General features: G+C 44.8%; 1 protein-coding gene and 1 pseudogene across 1 annotated transcript in view; one reads left to right on the top strand and one right to left on the bottom strand.

Moving 5' to 3' along the window:
• Window positions 1–9,969: 9,969 nt before the first annotated feature.
• Window positions 9,970–14,553, top strand: LOC135405088 (small conductance calcium-activated potassium channel protein 2-like; annotated as a pseudogene).
• A 3,931-nt stretch (window positions 14,554–18,484) lies between these two features.
• Window positions 18,485–21,622, bottom strand: part of LOC135405089 (uncharacterized) — a 437,130-nt gene continuing 433,992 nt past the window's right edge. Inside the window, exon 2 of the mRNA XM_064639804.1 lies at window positions 18,485–20,181. The gene's annotated coding sequence lies outside the window, so the exon portion shown is untranslated. The remainder of the gene's footprint in view (window positions 20,182–21,622) is intronic.

Genomic DNA, 21,622 nt, shown 5'->3' with positions numbered 1-21,622 from the left:
GAGGAGGCATTGCGAATTGGGGATTTACAAGTGTTACATGCATGTCCTGTAATTATCGGTCCACGCCAAAACCGCAGGTTTCAGCCCTTGCCACATGAACTAACCAAAGAGCTGAGACAGCTGGTAAGAGAAACTGGTGCATCTTCCCCTAACACACTTGCATTTTTAGAAACACTGAGCTCCACATACATTTTCATGCCACATGACTGGAGAACCCTGTTGAAAATAAGCCTCACTAACACACAGTATAATGTATGGCTGAACGATTTTAGAGAAATCTGCTCCGCTTATGCTAATGACCCACAAGCAGGGGTAACAGCACACCAGCTCACAGGAGAAGGAAACTACCGTTCCATAGATGCACAAACCGGGTACAATAGAGAAATATATGACGTTATAGCAAAACATGCAATGCGGGCAATGAGAAAACTACCCACATCAGATAAAGACACAAACTTGTCATTCACAAAGATAATGCAGGGCCCAACAGAACCTTACACACAATTCCCAGATCGGCTGCAATCTGCTCTAGATAGGCAGATTGAAAATGAGGAAGCCAGGGAAATACTTAGCAGAAGACTGGCTTTCGAAAACGCTAACGTTGATTGTAAAAGAGTTCTGCAAACCCTTCCTAAAAGGGAAACTTGTAGCATTTCAGAACTGGTTCCTGCCTGCCAGGGGGTTGGTTCCTTGACACACCAAACTGATTTACTGGCAGTAGCACTGAGTGCTCAATTAAGAACACAGGAGGGGGCCAGACCCAGAAATGGTTGCTACATTTGTGGGGCCCCCGATCACTTCCAAAGGGATTGCCCGAGAAAACCTCTAGTAGTGGCACCCCAAAAGCACCCCAAAACAAGGAGGGTGCCAAAAAACTGGAGGCGAGGGGCGCTGTCGCATGCCCCGATACAGCAAACACATGCGACACAGGGGAACAGGCTGGCAATTTGTGCCCCCCCACATCAGCCAACCATCTGTGCCCCTACACCCCAGCCAGTGCTCTGTGCCCCTCCACATCAACCAGCGCTGGGCTGGACCTATCCAACAGGGACACAGTCTTCATAACTTCCACTGAAGTAGTGCTAATCCCGACTGGATGTTGGGGTCCCCTTAGTCCAGGGATACACGCACTGCTGATTGGAAGATCCTCCACCACCAGAATGGGTTTGTTTGTGCTGCCTGGAGTAATAGATTCAGATTCTCATAGCGAGATTCTAATAATGGCACGGACCCCTTCACCCCCCTGTTTCATCCCAAAGGGACAGAAGACTGCACAATTAATCCCCTTCTACAGTGCGTCGCCTGCAGGGGAGGGGTGAGGGAGCGGGGTTCAGGGGCCTTTGGCAGCATGGGACACCCACAGGTTTACTGGGCAGCAACCATCACAGCCGCTCAGCCGCTCGTGACGTGCCAGATTAATGGGCACAGATTTACAGGCCTTGCAGATTCTGGGGCTGATGTTTCCATCATAAAAGACTCAGAATGGCCACTTCACTGGCCTACTGTTTGCCCAGCTGTAACCATTCAGGGGGTGGGAGGCACACAAAGGCCCAGACAGAGTGCTCAAATACTCACTGTCTTGGGACCAGAGGGACAATTAGCAAAAGTAGCTCCCTTCATAGCTCCAGTTCCTTGTTCTTTGTGGGGACATGACCGTACTTGGACAATTCGGCACAGTCATGCAAATTCCTCCTGCAAGCAGCCAGGTTTTTCAATAGGGGCCATTGGTCAGCCGTTCCAAGCACCTATTAAGCTAGTCTGGAAAAGTGACCAGCCGGTCTGGGTAGATCAATGGCCTATGAAAAAGGAACGGCTTGAACATTTAAAAATGCTTGTAAAAGAGCAATTAGAAGCAGGACACATTGTACCAACAAACAGTCCCTGGAACACTCCTGCGTTTTGCATCCCCAAAAAGACTAGCAGATGGAGGATGCTCCAGGACCTCAGGGCAATAAACGTAGTAATTGAGTCGATGGGAGCACTGCAACCGGGGTTACCCTCACCTGCTATGCTTCCAGCAAATTGGTCGCTAATAATAATTGATTTAAAGGACTGCTTTTTTACCATCTTTCTGCACCCCGAAGATGCCCCAAGGTTTGCATTTTCCATCCGGGCATTGAACAACTCGCAGCCCATGCAAAGGTATCACTGGGTTGTCCTCCCTCAGGGGATGAAAAACAGTCCTACAATATGTCAAACAGTAGTGGCAAACGCTATTCAACCCATCAGAAAGCGTTTTCCCTCTGCAATAATCTACCAATACATGGATGATATTTTAATTAGCATGGCCACAGAACATGAACTGCAAATTGTTGTTACTGCTTTGACTGATGCTGTCCAAGAAGCAGGCTTGCAGGTTGCAGCAGAGAAAATCCAGCGATCGCAGCCCTGGAGCTATCTTGGATGGAGAATCACGCAGCAAGAGATTTCCCCACAGCCACTGCAGCTCGAGGTAAAAGACACCCTAACCTTACATGAGTTGCAAAAACTCCTGGGAGCCATTAATTGGTTAAGGTCTATTCTAGGCTTAACCACAGAGGAGCTACACCCTCTCTTTGTGTTACTAAAGGGGGACTCTGATCTAACGTCTAATAGGGCTCTGACAGCAGAGGCCAAACAGGCATTGAACATTTGTGCCAAGGCGATACAAAATAGGCAGAGCAGAAGGAGAGATCCTGAACTGCAAATCTGCCTGGCCTTAGTTCCCAGCAGGTATCAGCCATTTGCAGTCTTGTTTCAGTGGGACCAGACTGAGAAAGACCCGCTGCTAGTTCTAGAATGGCTTTTTCTGCCCCACACACCACCTAAAACTGTATGGACGATTAATGAAATGTTTGCTAAGCTTGTTATTAAAGGCAGAGGACGACTACAGGAACTGGACGGAAGGGATCCAGCAGTCATCTACATTCCAGCCACGAAGGACAATTTAGCTTGGATGCTGGCTGAGGACGCCGAGTTCCAAGCTGCCTTAGCAGGTTTTGATGGTGACATTTCAGTCAATCTCCCTAAGCACAGACTTTGGGCAGAAATCAGTAATTTACCTTTAAGAGTCACGACTAGATGCAGAAGTGAGCCAGTAAAAGGCCTCACAGTCTTTACAGATGCATCTGGGCGAACACAAAAGGCTGCAGTGACTTGGGTAAATCCTGATACAGGACAATGGGAACAAGAAATACAGACCATGAATCAATGCTCTGTGCAGGTTCTGGAACTGGCTGCCATTCGTATTGCCTTGGGAAAGTTTTCTGAACAACCTGTTAATATTGTCACTGATTCTTGTTGGCACCGTGAGATATGTACATGTAACTGTAGACACACACTCACAGTACATCACTGCTACAGCACACACAGGTGAAAAAGCCAAGGATGTAATAAGACACGGGCTAAGCTGTTTTGCTACTCTTGGCACTCCAAAACAGATAAAGACTGATAACGGACCAGCGTACGTCTCTGAAAAGGTAAGAAATTTCCTATCAGAGTGGGGAATTGCACATATCACAGGGATCCCACACTCACCTACCGGACAAGCAATTGTAGAAAGGGCACACCGCACACTGAAAGAAATGTTAGTAAAACAAAGAGGGGGGGAGAAGCTATATAGTCCGCAAGAACGTTTGTGGAAAGCCACATATGTTATCAATTTTTTAAATTGTGACAGTGCTGAAAGAAGTAGGTATGAGAAGCAGCACAAATCCCAGGCGTTTGCCTCTCCCAGGCCACTAGTCATGGTAAAAGATTTGATTTCGGGACAATGGACAGGACCTTTCGATCTTATGACTTGGGGGAGAGGTTACGCTTGTGTGGCAACAGGAAAAGAACTGAAGTGGATTCCCTCCAGGTGTGTAAGGCCCTATTTAGATACACAATCACAGCTGCAGGAACCAGATAACGCAGGAGTTTAAAAAGAGTTACGTTTGTGCTTCAAGTTTATATTAATGAATGACCAAAGTGGTAACAAGCAATCTACAAAATATCGGTGTGTGTATGAGGGTGAATGATGACGACCGTCAGTGAATGAGATGTGTGAATGAATAAAAGAATCGTGTGACTGGACAAATATAAAAACACAGAACACCTCACAAAACCACGTTACCTACACCACAAGGTCACTTTAAAAGAATTGAGTTTTTGCTATACTTACCCTGTTTCTTAAATAAAGTTTGAAATCCCCAGTTATTAAAAAACCCTCAGGTTAATAAAGGTTATAGTTTACACACAGTTGGGCTAAGACCCTAAGTTAATAAAGTAATTTCTCCAAGTTGCACTACCCTATAGGAATATAAGAAAGTTTTAAAAAGGTTTACATTAGAGTTAAGAAACTGAGCAAGCAATGTGCTGGGTCATTGCAAAGCTTGGTAGTTTACAATGTTCTGATTGTTTGCATTGTTGTTTGCACTGTTTTTGTGACTTCTTTAGATAATTAAAGGAGGGGATATGTGGGAGGCGTGTCTGAAGGCACGAGAGATGTGCCAGGGCAGTGTAGCCCAAGAGAACATGCGCCGTCATATGTAACTCTATTGGCTGAAGAAGTCACATGGTATGTAGGGATAAAAGGAATGTGAATTTTGAAATAAAGCCTCTTTGTTCACACCACCACGAGGAACAGCATTTATTCCTTGTTATACAAGGGCCTCGCCGTTACATCTAATTTTACAGGAGCAAAAAAAGAACAGCTGCTATTGGTCCCCCTGGCCGGAATCTCAACTGGGACCGACCATTTCTAATTCAGGGCCCCTGGGGGGGAGCCGCTCAAACCAAGACAGGTATGATCTTATATTTAGATGTAACACTGTCTCACTGGGCTTAATGGGTCAAAATTCTTCAAATATTGGATTCTGTAAAGTTAAAAGCCCCCCCCCAAGTCCATCTCTGCTTTTGCATAGGCTGAAATAGAAATATTGCATGTATTATGGTATCAGTAATTGTACCGAGTTAAAGTTCTCTTAGAAAATTGCACCAAATTGTGAGTTTAATACTAATAAAAAGGTAGTTAGATTAAGAATGATGTACTAGTCACCTGCTGAGCGCCTGCAATGGCTGTGCAAAATATCATTAAAGCCGATGCAATTAGCTAAGTAAGGCATTCCTCGTAGGTGGCAGGATCCACTGATAATGAGAAAAAAAAAAAGCAGGGACAAGAAAGGAACAATTCAATTCACATCAATAATTTATTTTATTTCTGAAATAAAATACACTCATTTTTAAAAGTAAACTTAAAAAATATTTTAAAATGAGAGATGTTAAATTAAATTGCATCTTTCTATTCTGGTTCATTTATCACTGTCATAGAGAGGAAAGTTTACCTCTCTTACTATGAAGAAGCAAACTGTTACCAATTCCTATTTTAGACCTTGAAACTGTGATAAGATATCCCAATTTAACAACGGAACTTTAATAAAACCTCTGATTAGCTTTAGAGCATCCTGTATTATTAGTCTGACTTCTTGTGGCAAACATGGGAATATTCATTTGTTTACCAAGCAAGTAGATGAAAAAGACACTAACAGCGGTATCCTTGCCGAGTTCTACAAATAAATAGGCTATCAGCAGTAGATATATTAAAATTGGGATTAGTGACGGATTATAGATATATATGAAGCAAATGTAATCATTTCCCCATACAGAACACAACAACCACATATTTTAGTTTACCAAGATTTTTAAAAGATCGATAATCTTGCGTCATCAGAGTAGATGAAATTGTTGACTTGTAAATAAAACGTGTAAATTTACAAATTTCTTAAGAATCTTTCAGGGTAAACTAGATCCTGAACGTTATCTTCTGTTAAAGAGGACACTTAAGCAAATATTAAAGACATGACATGAACAGAGAAGGAAGGATGAAAGCTAAGCATATCTAAGTCTTTACTTCACAAAACATATGTTCTGACAGTACATTTGTGCAGGACTTTTACCTACACAGTCAAAAGAACATAGGTTCCCTAAGATTTTCATAAGATCCATGCAATTGGGATGTGTTTGAAAACACAGGCAAAATAGGACCAGTAAGAAACAATTATGACACCGTGTTTTTTAAAAAACATTGGAAGAACTGAAGCTCTGTTAAACAGCATGTTCATTCTTAAAACTAAAAGCTTCCCTTTTTGGTCTTGAGTGCTCAAGAGAACTGACTGCAGTAGAGAGTGTTAGAGGAAAATATATCATCCTGGACACAACAGCCTGAGAGAGGCAAGGCTGCTGCTGCTCCATGCCCCTAGGTCCAAACAGTAGCGAGGCTGAAAATGCATTCCCAACAGGGACACGCAAAGAGCACACATATACACCACACACACACACACACACATATATATATATACACATATGTGGGAGGCGACTGAGCTGTGGACAGCTTGGGCCCTGAATTTGAGCGGTTACAGTTGCGAGGTTGTGAAGGAATGCAAACATTGAAGATGAGAGGGTGGACAGGGAGGATGGAGCTGCGGGGCAGCTGTGATAGCCAGAAATCCTGAACTGTCTGCTGAGTCACCCTGAGTTTGCAGAAGCTATAGAGCAGCCAATCTTGACATGTTTATGTAGTAGGGGCACCAATGGTAATGAAACACGCTGTCTAGAAAAGAGGGAAACAGGAACGGAGCAGCCCCATAGAAGAGCTACTTCTCGTTGAGAGGGGGAGCAGGCTAGATAGCGTACCTGCCTTACCATATTTTTGTTAACTCTTGTGTTAATTGTGTTGTGTGTCCAATGTGTCGTTGTGAGCTCACAGTGTTGCTAACGGTACCGTGCTAGTGTGTGTGTTGGGGGCTGTGTGTGTACGTGTGGAAAAGCGCACATGAGTTTGTTAGTAACTGTTAAAACCCGGGGATGAGGGTCCGGGAGAGGTGTCTCAGATGGACACAGGAGCATAGGAATTCCCTTTGGGATTGTTCAAACTGCCGCCTGAGTCCGGCACGCCGGCACCGGGGCCGCGCGCCGGGGCCGGGGGCTGCGCGCTGGGGCCGCCGCCGCGCCGGGCTGGGGAGAGGGCGGCGCCGGCAGCCGCGGCGGAGGAACCCCGGCGGCAGGGGCGGCGGCGGAGCAGGCGGCAGCGCCAAGAGCTGCTTCTGCGGAGCTAGCTGGACTCCTTGCGAGGATCCCCAGGGGTTCCGCGGCTCCGTGCGGAGCGGCCCGGGGAACAGCGGCCCGGCGGTAAGCCCGGCGGTGGCTGCAGCATCGAGCATCGAGAAAAGAAACTAAAAATAGCTTCAGCAGCTTCTCTCTCCCTCCCCCATCCCGCGGGGGGGGGGGGTGGGGGGGGTGGGGAGGCGAGCGGGAACAGCAGCAGAGGCTGTAGTGAGAGAGAAAAACAAAAGAGTCTTCTTTCTTTTTTCTGTTACTCTTGGGGAATAGGTATTTAAAACAAACAAGTACACACCTTTCCATAGTTCTCGTTTCCATCTTTAGCTCCTTAGCTCTGCCATGTGGGAATTAGTGAGGGACCGGCTCGCGGGGAGAGTTGCCCCGCAGAAACCATGCATGTAAGTGGTCGAGAGAAGAAAGCAAAATCTCTCTCTCTTTAGTCCTTCTAATCACTTGTAGATAAAACTAAAGAATTGCGTTTTACTGAAAGCTAGTATGCAGAAAGTTTTAGGGAGTTTTCCCGGGAAATGAGTCTTTGTACAGAAGTTTTAGTGAAATGCCTTCTTGGTTGTATTGTACCCCTGTAAAAACCTTCTGCCAAAATATTGTATTCAGCAGAAAAAATAAAAAACCCTCTTGCAAAACTCTGCCTTTGCCTTAGCAGAGAAAGAGATAAGGTGTTAGTACCTCACACAGTAGGAATGCTTGTATGTATATGGGTTTTGAATTGAACATGATGCAGAAATATGTTTGTGTTTTACAGGAAATATTTTCATAAAAACAGAAAGGCATAATTAGATCTTACTCATCTAAGGGCAAAACACAAGAATGGTAATTTCTTAGTTCGTAAAACACAGTGACATGAAACTCAGAAGTATGTCTGTGTGAAAGTATGTTTGACAGTGGCCACTGTGAGAGTTTGTATGTGTGTATGTTTTGGTTTGGCTCACAAATACACAAACACCCTTAAATAAATAACAGAAAACACATAACCCTAAATTGAATGTAGTTTCATTTGCAAAATAAAAGTTTTCAAGAACCACACGGAACAAGAAGACGAACAAAGCAACAACAGACCAGAGACTATAAAGTAAAAATCATCAAATACTTTGCCTTCTGTGTTTCCAGCAAAACCTTTTACTGTAACAATGTAATATTAAGTTTTGTTTTGTTGTTAAATGTTTGCCTGTATTTTCTAATTGTTTCAGCAAGAGGAAAGATTTCCTAATAATTCATACGAAGATTCATGCAGGACTTCATGTGAATCATCGATTCTGGTATCTGCTTTTAAAGGCATCAATAGGTTTGCTGACATGTATAATTGTACTTTCATTTCAGGTATATAAAAGGCTGTACAGTGCCTTGAAAGAGGGGCCTTCTTGATAAAATTAATTTCACTTGTGGTATTAAAAGTAAGGCTGTGTGAACTTTTAGTGTGGTGTCCGTCCCGACAGCGACACACATACATGGCTGGCCACACAGATCACTGACAGATGCTCAGAGCACTCACATGAACAGAGACAGCACCAACCAGCCTCATTCTGGCACCTGGATATATGAGCTCCCGAGGCCCCAGCCCCGCTCCAGTTGCTGGTACAGACCATTGTGCGCGTGTGCACACACACACAGAGCTGGCCAGGACTTCCCAGGTCCCAATAGCTGACCCCTCCCAATGCTCTCACCCTTAGAGATACACAGGCGCTCTCACACCCAGACCTGGACCTCAGGGACTCACTCACCCACTTGCTCCCAGCCCACTTCACCTACTCCCCAGCTAGTCAGACTTGATCTTCACTAGTGATCACACACACTCACTCACACACCTACCTGCACTTGCTCCAGTCGCTGGCACCATGGATATACAGGCCCTCTGACTCATGGTCTGATGCCAGTTGCTGCGCTCAGCCCCCCATGCACACACATACACACAGAATAGAGAGCCCTCAGCCAGGAAAGAGTTAGAAAGGAATTTTATAAGAAGATAGGACAGACTGCACAGATCAGGCACCGGGCATAGCCAGACAAGTGTACTGACCAGCAAACTATTTACATGCAACTGGTCCTTTTTATCCCCTTACCCCTCTATTTGTCCACACTTGTTCCTCCCCAAATCACCTAAACCGCTCCCTTTTCCTGGCTTTGGTTCCTCCCCTAAACATGCCATAGTAAGTCCTGTGCAATCCCATCCCGAACTGCTTTTCCCCTGTATCTCATAAAAAGTCCCACCCCTAGGCAGCAACCTTCCTTAGTCTGGTGATCTGGAGAGCTGCTCCCGATGACTCATATTTCTCAGTGCTTCTTCTAAAATAATCTATGCTGTATAGACATACTCAGAGATTTAAAAAAATATTAAAATATATAAAATATTTTGTTAATATTTAAAACATAGTAAAATATATAGAATAATCTACCTATATTTTAGAACCATGATGGTTACTACATTAGTGAGGGTTGTTTGACTGCATACTTGCAATATGCACTTGCTTTAAAAGGTACGCTTTGGTTAAAAATTAAGTAAATGAAATTTTATAGCAGAGCATATTAAAAAACTTAGCTATTCACAGTACTTAGTCCAAATTACTTAAAATGCAAGCCATTCAAGTATGCAGACTTTCAGAGAAAACTGAACTAACTGCTGTGCAAGTTCTAGAAATTATACAGATGTAGGTTTTTATCCTAGAAAGGCCTAGCAATTTTTTCTTCAATATCTGAGAGAAGTTAAAGTTGTAAAGAGACCTTCCATGCTATTGAAGTGCAATATTACAGCTGAATTTTGAATCTGCATAGACAGTGCCTCCTGACTCAAAAAAAGAGAATGACATAGCTATAAAGTAAATAACTTTTTTTTCACAACTCTTTCCTTAAAGAATCTTTCCTTAAATAAATGCAGAAAAAAGACTTTATCTGGTTCAGATATCGCTCTGTCTAAGGGAGTTGCCATAATGAATTATTCAGTGAGAATTTGGGAGAGAAAGGAAGGTGAAGAGGCAAAATGGTAGCAGGTGATGAACAAAGATTACTGTGGAACAGAGTTTCGGGAAAATGGATCCAGACAAAAACTCAATTACATAATGAAAACGATCCTGTTTCACTGTTAAAGCTTCTAGTAATCCATTAGAATAAGTCCCTAACCTATAAATCACCTTTTATTGCATCCTCAGGTGATGATCGAAAATCCTATGAAACTTCCAGTAACTAGTTTCTTCCTTTTTTAGTTAAGAAAAAGAGTGGCCAAAAGAAATCCTCCCCTTTGTTATAGGTCTTATTAGGTATAAATAGGTGTTCTTGCAAAGTTTGTAGTGTAGTTACATTTAGTAGTAGGAAGTGACAAGTTACTGGTTGTCAGTTACAGAAAGGTGCAGTTTGCCCAGAGACAAGAGGACCTATCAGAAGCAAAGGATCAGTAACCTCCATTTTGAAAATGTTGGGGACCCTTCCCCTAATGACCATGTAATGGGGCACACGTTGTAGGTGTGTCGGAAAGTCTGTAACACCGAAATACCTCAGCCAATGGAGAAACGGGGAGGGACCTGCGTTTCGGGCAAAGGGGATAAAAGAGGCTGCGACCTCTGTCAAGTGGAGAGACCTCATTGGGGATTGTCCAGTGAACTCTTCCTTTTATTCGAATAAAAGTTTTAGCTAGCTCCTCTGTCTCTTGGCTATTTTTGAGGCTCTTAATACCAGAAATATTTTTCGGAACAGTCTGAAAAATATCGGAAATTACTATATGTAACCAAATGCCTCGGATAGCCCCCCAGCGGTTAGCTATCGCTGCCACCCCGGGCCCTGCGGCCCCTGGAAGCCAGTGGGCCCTGGGCTCTCCCGAGTTTCAGGAGAGGAGAGATCTCCTGTGACGTCTCTGATGGCCTGTGGGCACGGCTTGAGGCCGCACCCTGGCCCAGCTCCTCTCCGTGCTGGGCGCCGGCCGCGCCAGGCCCTGAGAACCGCCTCCTCCCCGGGACCGCGGCGAGGGCCTCGGAGCGAGGACGCTGCTGTCTTGCACGTCTCCGGAAAGCGATGGGGCGTCGCTGGACAGCTCCGGAGCGCAGCGCAGCGCCTATGTTCTGGAGACGGCGCAGATGTGTGCGGCGGGGCCAGGAAGCCCGGCCGCGGCTGCCTTTCTTTCCAGAGGGCGATCCCAGAAGCGAGCTCAGAGAGCGCTCCCCCCGCCCACCTCGGGCCCCCTCGAGTTTCTGTGGCGTGGGGCACACCGGCGGCGGGGCGGGGGGTGAGGGTAACCTCTACCTGCGGGAGTGGTAGCAGACGGGATCCCCGCGCGAGAGGGGCCAGGGCGGATGGGGGAATCTCTCCGCCGTCTCACACCGCAGCCGGTCTCCCTCGACGAGATGCGCCTCGTTTTGGTCCCCCCGACCAATCGGCTGGACTCTACGGAAGCCGGGATGGGCCCTTCGTGAAGGCAGCAGGCCTCTCCCCTGCCGACCATAACGCACTGCGCAGGGTGCATCACCACTACCTGGTGCTCCTGCGGCTTTAACGCCTCCGACATGGAAACACCATTGCAGTTCCAGACGGGCTTCTGCTCTGAGCAGCAGCAGCAGCAGCAGGGCCAGGACAAGCAGAGTCTTCTCCAGCAGCCACAGCAGCAGCAGACCCCATGCCTCCAGTGCAACAACTGTACCTATTATGGGGCCGCTGTGGCAGCAGCGGGGGATAACCTGCCCTCGCTGCTCTGCACTTCTTCGCCTCTCTCGGGCGCCCTCAGGACTCACTCCTCGCCGCTCTCCACTTCCGCCTCCTCCCGGCAGGGCAGCCAGTTGAACGTCAGCGAGCTCACCCCCTCCAGTCATGCCGGCTCGTGCAGACAGCCCCACCAGTACCCCCAGTACCACCAGTGCCATAGCCTGCAGCAGCAGCAAGCAGCCAGTCCCAGCAGCAGTGTCAGCAGCGGCAGCACCCACCATCACCACTACCAGCAGCGTCGGGAGAGCAATCCCTTCGCCGAAATAGCCATGAGCAGGTGCAGGTACAACGGCGGCATCATGCGGCCGCTCAGCAACCTGAGCTCATCCCGCAGGAACCTGCACGAGCTTGACTCCGAGTCTCAGCCGCTCCAGCAGCCGCTCGTCGGCCCCATAGCCGCTGCTCCGGAGATCGTGGTCTCCAAGCCCGAGCACAACAACTCCAACAACCTGGCGCTCTACGGCTCCGGCGGCACGAACAACGGCGGGGGCAAGTCCAGCAAGAAGAAGAACCAGAACATCGGCTACAAGCTGGGGCACCGCCGGGCGCTCTTCGAGAAGCGCAAGCGCCTCAGCGACTACGCGCTCATCTTCGGCATGTTTGGCATCGTAGTCATGGTGATCGAGACAGAGCTGTCCTGGGGCGCCTACACGAAGGTACCTGCCACGCCGTCGGACCGCCTTCCTTTCGCTCTCGGCGCGGTCGACGCAGCCCAACCCACGTCCCCCCCCCCCCCCCGCCCCCGTGCCCCTTCTGTGGGCTCCTTGTCCGTCCCGGTCCGTGGGCTCCCGGAAAGGTGGCTCCGCAGCCGGCTGCACTCTCCTGTCAGTCGTTCAAATTCTTGCGGTCTAGCCGCCCCGCGCCGTCATCCTCGTGGAAAGGCGGCTGCCGCCCGACCCCGACATCACTTCGTTTCTCTTAGAGCCCAGCGCGGCGGGACTGTTCAGCCCTCACCCGGCCCTGCCGGGAAGCGTCCCTCACCCCGAGGAGAGGTGAGAGGTGCCCTGACCCTCCGGCACCTCCGTGTGGAGCCCACTGGTCCTCCGCCCTGAGACGAGATGCTCACCCCGCGGCTCCGCAACCGTGAGGCGAGGTGTCCCCCTTCCCTGGCCCCGCCGTGAGGAACCCTCCGGCCTCGACACTGTAAGGCGAGGCGATCTTCCCTCCCCTCCCAGTTCGGGCTCCGCTGCTCGCAGCGGGGCTGGGGAGCCTGGCGGGGCGGGAACGGTTCCGTGTGTGTGTCTCTGATGGACAGTGGTGTCTTTCTGTTGCAGGAGTCTCTGTATTCCCTCGCTCTGAAATGTCTTATTAGCCTCTCCACGATTATCTTGCTTGGGCTCATTATTGTATACCATGCAAGGGAAATTCAGGTAATTAATTAACTTTATGAATTGCTGAGTGTTTACATATCTGTGGTTGCAGAGTCAGTTTTTCTAAAGGCTTTATTGTGGTAAGTACTTTGCACTTCCTGCTGATTCAGAAAACAAAAATAATCACTTAATGCTTCCCGAAGTTCAGTGAATGTATTTCATCCCTGGAGAGAAATAAGATTGCGTTGCCTGCTGGGACTGTTACCTGCGATTATGCTAGTAGGATCACTTAGTTCTGAGGTTATAGCACACTTTATGACATACCTGCTATTTTCTGTGGCAGATGTAGGGCAACAGTCTTATTTCCCAGTGACTAAATGTCATGCTGTGCATTTTCTCTGGATAGCAGGGCTAAGTATTAGGAAAGAGGCATCAATAACTTCTAGGTACGTAATCTTCATTGTGCTGTTTCAGATACTAGCATACACTAGAGTATTTAAAAAGAGGGGGAAACCTTATGTTGGATTTGTTTTATTTAATGCCATAGAAATTACAGTCACTAGGAAATGTGACAGAGGAAAGCTGTCAAGACAGGTAAGGCTAAAGGTAGGGGGAATTTAATGATCAAAGCTGTAGAGTAAGCATAAAAATACTGTCACACGTCCTGTCCCAGATACTTAGTTCTAATTTCAGTTGTCTTTTTTTTTTAATTAAGAAATTACAATTTGACATTTCAGTTAAACTGAAACATGTAAGAGAGAGTTTTCAAAGTTTTGAAGTGAAAAATACCTTATTTGTAGATACATTGGTGCTTTTGCTATGTCTAATTAGAGATACCTTGGGCTACAGACAGAAATGACAGTTTTCAAGGGCAGGAACATTATTTTTTTTCAGCAGTACCAATTAGCAAAAAAGAGAAATTAAGAATTTTGTAGTACCCTTCTTCTATGCTGTAGTTCTAATATGAAAGGGCACCATAGTCTCCTCCTTAGACTACTGTTAGAGAAGTATTGCACTACTGAAGACTTTGCCAAATGGGATCCTGTCCTGCGGTCCATACATATGAAAAACACTATTTCTGTCTCAGAACCCAGTTTCTTTGCATTGATAGCAAAGATGGGCAGCTGTTTAAGATTATTGTACTCAATAAATAAGTGTCTGGTGACAGAGTAGCACTATAAACTATTGAAATACTGATGAAGAGGTTTCTTTATTTGTGTATAAATAAATAAATGTAGCTGCTGCAATGTGGGAGCCTTGTTCTCCAGTGTACCTTGCTATAAGTGTTGCTTGAGGCACTAAGAACAAAGTTGAAAAAAACCCAACTTCTGTAAGGATTTGAATTATTCTATGTATTTTCAAGAAACTTTAAATAGAAAACAATACACAGCATAACCAAAAAGTCGTAGGTTTCTGTATGTGTAAGTTTACAGTAGGTAGTTACTCCAACATTTGCATAATTTTTTCCAGCTAATTGGATACACATTTTCATTCTTTCAGAGATTTGTTATAGATCAGAAAAATCAATCTTTTAAAAAACTTCAGTTGTATTTCTGATTTTTTTTAATTGATCGTTTTAAAGAACTCCTTTATGTATGAGACTACATGGAAGGAGTTGTGCAATCACGTGACTTAATCAAAATTAATGTAGTTTTCAACACTGCCTGACAGTTTAGAATACGAGCATACCTGTTTGTAAAACAGTACTACTCTATGTTTTTGTCTGAGAGATGCTGTAGGCTGCAGTACTCATGTCAGAGCTCGGAGTAAACTGCAGCTCCGAGGGGCTCTGTCATTCATCTTGAAAATGAAGGGAAGTTTTGTTTTCAAGGACACTATTGGAAGGAAAGGCCATTGTACCACCCTTAGCTGTTAGATATCTGATAGATTTTTAATTTAGGCACAGTATGTTTATATATGCACACTTGACTTCTTAAAAAATAAGATGAAAAACACACAGAGAAATATTTGCATCCATCTATGGTGCTAAATTTATGTTGCACCTTAAATCTGAAAACAAAAACTATCTTTAAAATATTTTAGCTTAGAAATGCACAGAACCTACTCCAAGTGGAAGAAAATACTGCATAAGCCCAATAATGTAACGGTTTTAAAATAATCTTTAAAACTGACTGTTTTCTGAAGGGATACTTGCCTTTAATTTGGGAAAATATCCTGCTATGTGCAGCGGAATATTTTTTGAATCAGATCTGTAGAATCATGCCCATAGATGGATAGATGGTTGACTGTGTCCTGGAGCACCAGCTGTTTGCTGACCTTGTTCAAATTTGATCATTTCTTTCTTATTCCCTGAAAGGTACTTAGACTTTATCTGTAAGTATAGTGTAAATTTGTAGGAATTCATCAAGACAATAAATTTTGTTGTACAGAACAGAACAGCAATGTATTTTGCCCGCAGTGTGGTATGTTTCATAGTCTGATAGAAGCAGACCTACCTGAAAGAAAAGTAGATTTTCCTGCAAAACATGAACTAAAATATGTTGGGAAATAGGATGAAAGTTTAGCAATTAGTAGTGCTTGCAGATTTAATATTTAGAAGCATCTGGTGATATAAAATGTCTGCTAACCAAAATCAGCTTATTCCTTTTTTTTTTTTTCTGTCAGTAGTCAGTGCCCTTGATTTCTTGGTAGGAAGTCTGAGCAGCCATGCTGCAAGCAACTCTATGGTAGTGCCTAACAGTATAGCAGGTGACTGTAGTCTGTCCATTTAAATGACCTTGCCTGTGTGTTCTGTTTTGAAAACAGTCAGCTCATCAGTTAACCCAAACTGTGAGTTTGCTTGTCCCAGACCTGCTGAACATCATATTTTAATGGAGTCAGAAGGGAGATTTAAGAAGACTTATAGGGATTCTTCACAAGAATATTATATGGATGTGAGATAAATGTGGGGGTTGTTGGGGGTTTTTTGTTTGTTTGATGTCTTTTTTTTTTCTTTTTTAGTTTATAAGCAGTAGAGGAACAGAAGCACTTTCAGTATATAAGGGGTGAGGTTGGGGTGTGTGCCCTCCGCCTCCTTTTCAGAACCGCAGACAGCTCTGCACGTTGCACTTTATCCGGGGTGCCTTTGCCTGGGCTGAGCCTGGCTCAGAGCAACCTGTACTGCAGGGAGGGCGGCTGCCAGCCTCCCCTGCTTCCCTCCTGTAGCTCAGCCCAAGTGAGTTCTCCTGCTGTGTGATGGCACATGCATAATTTTGAACATACGTTTACCCTTGCATTCTAAACCTATTAGCAAAACAGATTCGTTTTTATATTTGTACTGGTTTAAAGGTAAACCAGCAGGGGAAAATGAACTCAACCCAAAAGAGAGATTATAAGTCAGAATAACAATTTAATAAAATAATACAATAAGTACGATTATACAGACAAACAATTGGTTTTAACCCACAAACCCCAAATGTATAACCCAGCACCCTGGGGCATGAACAGAGTGGTGTTCTTTGGACCCCCTGAGTCCAAAGTAAAGGGAGAGGGGGAAAACCTGTTGGTGAGAGTGCTGTTGCAGTCTGGTCAAAAGTGGTGATTGCAGTCCGGTCGAGGGTGGTGGTTGCAGTCCAGTCGAGAGTGGTGGTCTGCAGTCTGGTTGAGAGTGGTGGTCTGCAGTCTTTCTCTGGATCCCACAGAGTGGTTAAAAAAGTCCCAAGACTCCAAGATTATATATTCTTCGGTTCAGGCAGGAATGCTCAGTACTTCCCTCAGGGCGGAGGGTTCCTCAATGGGCGTGAGGACAAAAACACACTCTTCTATCTCACAGGCCTCTTAGCACCTAGTTTGTAGCCTGATGAGTCAGGCTGCTCTGGGCAGAGGGTGCAAATAGTCTATTGACAACAGTTTCTGGGAAATGGCATGGAAGGCTATAGAATACACAGTTTTGGGTTACACCCATCCAGTGATGAACTGGGCCCAGCTGTTCTAACTAGGACAATATTCTATGAAACGGCTCTGCATTTGACAGACTAAAGTCTCCAGAATGGCATAGCTGCAGTATTTAGACAAAAATAACTGGCTGCTCTGCAGTTTTGTGAAATATTGGAAATGCTAAAATGCTTTCTTCAAATAGGTTTTCAATTATTACAGTTAATTAGTTATCCTGTATTATTAGCTATTAGTGTTATTATTAGTATAATAATAAGTACGATTAGTGTTTTTATTCGTTATTGGTGTTATTATTATTATTATTATTATTATTATTATTATTATTATTTAGTGTATTAGTTATCCTGTTATTCAGGAGCTATTATTTTTATTAAATGTGACTTAATGTTGAGATTATCATAACAATCAAATTAAGCCAGGTAGTTTTAAATGATGATTCTTAGCCTACATTATCATTTCAAGAAAAGAGGATAAAAATACAAACAATGCTTCCTTCACCTCTCTCCTTTTCCCAGGAGAAAAGCCAGATGAACAACAGTAATGATGTTGGAGCCAAGTATGGTGACAGCCCCAAATCTGTGTATTCTTGTAGACAGAGACAGGAAGCTGAATGGCCCCCCTGTTCTCCAGGAGGAAACAGTTAGCAACCTGATGAGCCACTTGGATCCTCACAAGTCTATGGGACCAGATGGGATCCACCCAAGGGTGATAAGGGAGCTGGCGGAAGAGCTCGCCAAGTCGCTCTCCATCATCTACCAACAGTCCTGGCTCACTGGGGAGGTCCCAGGTGACTGGAAGTTGGCGAATGTCATGCCAATCCACAAAAAGGGCCAGAAGGAGGACCCGGGAAACTACAGGCCCGTCAGCCTGACCTCAGTGCCTGGCAAGGTTATGGAGCAGATCATCCTAAGTGCAATCACACAGCACCTACAGGATGGACAAGGGATCAGACCCGGCCAGCACAGGTTTAGGAAGGGCAGGTCCTGTCTGACCAACCTGATCTCCTTTTATGATCAGGTGACCCGCCTGGTGGATGAGGGGAAGGCCGTGGATGTGGTCTATCTGGACTTCAGCAAGGCCTTTGACACTGTCTCCCATAGCATTCTCCTGAAAAAGCTGGCAGTCCACGGCTTGGACAGGTGCACTCTCTGCTGGGTTAAGAACTGGCTGGAGGGCTGAGCCCGGAGAGTGGTGGTGAACGGTGCTGCATCCAGTTGGCGGCTGGTCACTAGTGGTGTCCCCCAGGGATCAGTGTTGGGCCCAGTTCTATTTAATATCTTTATCGATGATTTAGATGAGGGGATTGAGTCCACCATCAGCAAATTTGCAGATGACACCAAGCTGGGGGGGAGTATCGATCAGCTGGAAGGCAGGAGGGCTCTGCAGAGGGACCTGGACAGACTGGAGAGTTGTGCTGATTCCAACGGGATGAGGTTCAACAAGGCCAAGTGCCGGGTCCTGCGCTTTGGCCACAGCGACCCCCTGCAGCGCTACAGGCTGGGCACAGAGTGGCTGGAGAGCAACCAGGCAGAGAGGGACCTGGGAGTTTGGATTGACAGGAAGCTCAACATGAGCCAGCAGTGTGCCCAGGTGGCCAAGAAGGCCAATGGCATCCTGGCCTGTATCAGGAACAGTGTGGCCAGCAGGTCCAGGGAAGCAATTCTTCCCCTCTACTCAGCCCTGGTGAGGCCACACCTCAAGTACTGTGTCCAGTTCTGGGCCTCTCAGTTCAGGAAGGATATTGAGGTGCTGGAGCAGGTCCAGAGAAGAGCAACGAGGCTGGCGAAGGGACTCGAACTCAAGTCCTATGAGGAGAGGCTGAGGGAGCTGGGGTTGTTTAGCCTGGAGAAGAGGAGGCTCAGGGGAGACCTCATCACTCTCTACAACTGCCTGAAAGGAGGTTGTAGCCAGGTGGGGGTTGGTCTCTTCTCCCAGGTAACTATCAGTAAGACAAGAGGGTATGGTCTTAAGCTGTGCCAGGGGAGGTTTAGGTTAGATATTAGGAAGAAATGCTTTACAGAGATGGTAATCAGGCATTGGAATGGGCTGCCCAGGGAAGTGGTGGATTCTCCGTCCCTGGAGGTTTTTAAGATGAGACTGGATGTGGCACTTAGTGTCATGGTCTAGTAACCACGACGGTAGTGAATCAAGGGTTGGACTTGATGATCTCGGAGGTCCTTTCCAACCCGTCTGATTCTATGATTCTATGATTCTCATTTTGGTTCACTGTTGTCATGCTTGTAATGTTGTTAGAAACATCGCACTTGGGAGATTATGAAATATTAATTACTCTCTAAGCTTGTGTGGTTGTTGATTCAGTTTGGAAGACTGGTAGGAAAAATGTTAGCCTAGAACAGGTATTTCTCTGACTACTGTTCCAGTTGAGAAATACACTTTCGAAGAGGTGGAGGAGGGAACAGCTAAGAAGATAGTATCATCCGATTATAATATTAATTTACAATGTATAAATTGTCCACCTTATGCATAAACAGTTTGTTACTTCATGGTTGTCCTGGTTTTGGCTGGGATAGTTAATTTCTTCTACATAATTAAAATAGCAGCATACAACATGATTAAAACTGTTGTTTCTAGACAACTTATTGTTCCATTCCACATTTCCCTAATGCAATTTGCTGTTAGATTAATAATCAGGTGGGAGTTAGGAAACTTTTGGATGACAGTTCACATGGTAAAACTGCATTTTTTTTCTACCTTTACTGAGAAAGTAGACCTCTCTGTCTCTCTCTTGTACTGCTGCAGACAGAAATGCTTTTTAAATGTACAGTTCCTGAAGTTTTACTGGCACGTCCTCATATTACTCAAACGATTAAAACCAAAATTCTCTAAGGTTACTAATAAGATGTCGTTAATTCCCTTTCTTGGGTATTCTGCCACAACCTGGTATTTCTTGAAAGATGGCTGTCAGAGGGTAGGAGGACTATGTCTACTGGGATACTTTTGCTTTGGTGATGGACTAATTAGGGTATCCCTTTGTAAATAAACATTGCCCTTCTTCTATTGCCTTTCTTGAATAATGGTAGTCTGTGTTCTTCTGGACTGAATCTGAACCTCTTTTCCCTCTTCCCTTGATACAGATGCTCTCACTCACACAGAAAAATGAAAATTGTTGATATTTGGCAGAAATTAATAGAAATCTTAATTTTATTTGGTTTTGTACGTGAATTGAGATTTCTAAACACTTATAAATTGGACTGTTAGTTCATGCTCAAGTAGAACTCCTATGGAAAGTCATGCAGACTTCAAAGTTAAGGTTAAGCCACTGTTGTCACAGCAGAGTTCATTTTTGAGTTCATTTTTAGAATTCAGTCCACCACTTTCCAGGTCTCCAGGGAGAAAGCACCCTCAGTCCCTAGATTGTTCTGGTGGGAAAATCATGTGATACTGATGGATTTGGCATGAAACATTTTCAATCTTCAGTAACGTTATGGAAAATTATCACACACGTGAGCCCAAATATCTCGCTGAAGGCTCGAGAGTTTTCTCCTTTTCCCTGTCTCCTGAAAAGTTGAAGAAATGGAGCAGGCAGTACTAGGAAAAACAGGTGGATGTTACTAAATACATTTCTTGACTATTTATTGTGCAAATAAATTCCATAATGCATTATTCTAGTAAACACTGCTTATGGGGCTTTAATTATCTTATTGGAAAGTTCTTCAGAAAAAATCCTGCGTTCTCTAAGAACTATGAAGTTAAACTCCCTTACAGTTTTCTATCGCAAGCACTAATGGGTATCCTGCAGGCAAAATTGTTTATATCTATGTAATTCTTTTGCCTTCATTGTGGTGGTGCATGTTTATCTCATTGTCTTTCTTCTTCTGTTGACTCCAAAGAAACAAAAGTCTAGCTTGTCTTTGCTTAAGTATGCTGAAGCATCAGCTAAGACTGCTACTGCAAAAACAAATGAAGCTTAAGAGCACGGAAAGCAAGTCTGTTGAATAACAGGTGAAAATCAATAAATAAACTTTGAGCGATAATTTTATTCTGATCTAAAACCTGCTGAAAATTACTGAAAAAATTCTGTTTATTTTAATAGGCCTTGGATTAGGCAACAACAAATCTCATCATGTGCCAGTTTTGGTCCAAGATACAGTAGTTTCATGTATAGGCTTGAAAATTACCTTGTACCAGTGAAGCTTAATACACATTCCATACAACAGAAAAGCATGCTGATTATAAGAAAGCTAGAGACATCATATCTGTTAAATTATCACTTTAGGTGTATTTATTTTCTAAATATTTAGCTTTAGTTCCATTCAGTACATTTTTGAATAGATTATATCTGCAGAACATGTTGACCCAGGAAAAGTTACAAGTGCCTACTGTCTCTGAAAAGCAACACTGTAATGCATAAGACACAGAAGGCAGGATAGACAGTCCTTTAACATTGGTCAAGCATCTAATGAACAGTGACTGAAAGGATCTGAGGCCTTTTGCATTGAAATTAAATGTAGAAGATGCTTGCTTCCAACAGCCTCTCTTAGGACATAGGAGGAGGTTGTATCTAATGGTCAGGCCACTGGAAGGTTGGCCTGGCAATACCTAGCATTGTCCGTTCAAATGCACCCTTGTTCTGAGAATTTTTTAGTGAAGCTGTTAGAAGTTTATCAGGACATCGGGTT

Source organism: Pseudopipra pipra, chromosome W (genome assembly GCF_036250125.1).
Source record: "Pseudopipra pipra isolate bDixPip1 chromosome W, bDixPip1.hap1, whole genome shotgun sequence".
In the NCBI taxonomy this organism is placed as follows: Eukaryota; Metazoa; Chordata; class Aves; order Passeriformes; family Pipridae; genus Pseudopipra; species Pseudopipra pipra.
Note: the sequence above shows the minus strand (reverse complement) of the source record. Positions and strands in the feature narration are given on the sequence as shown.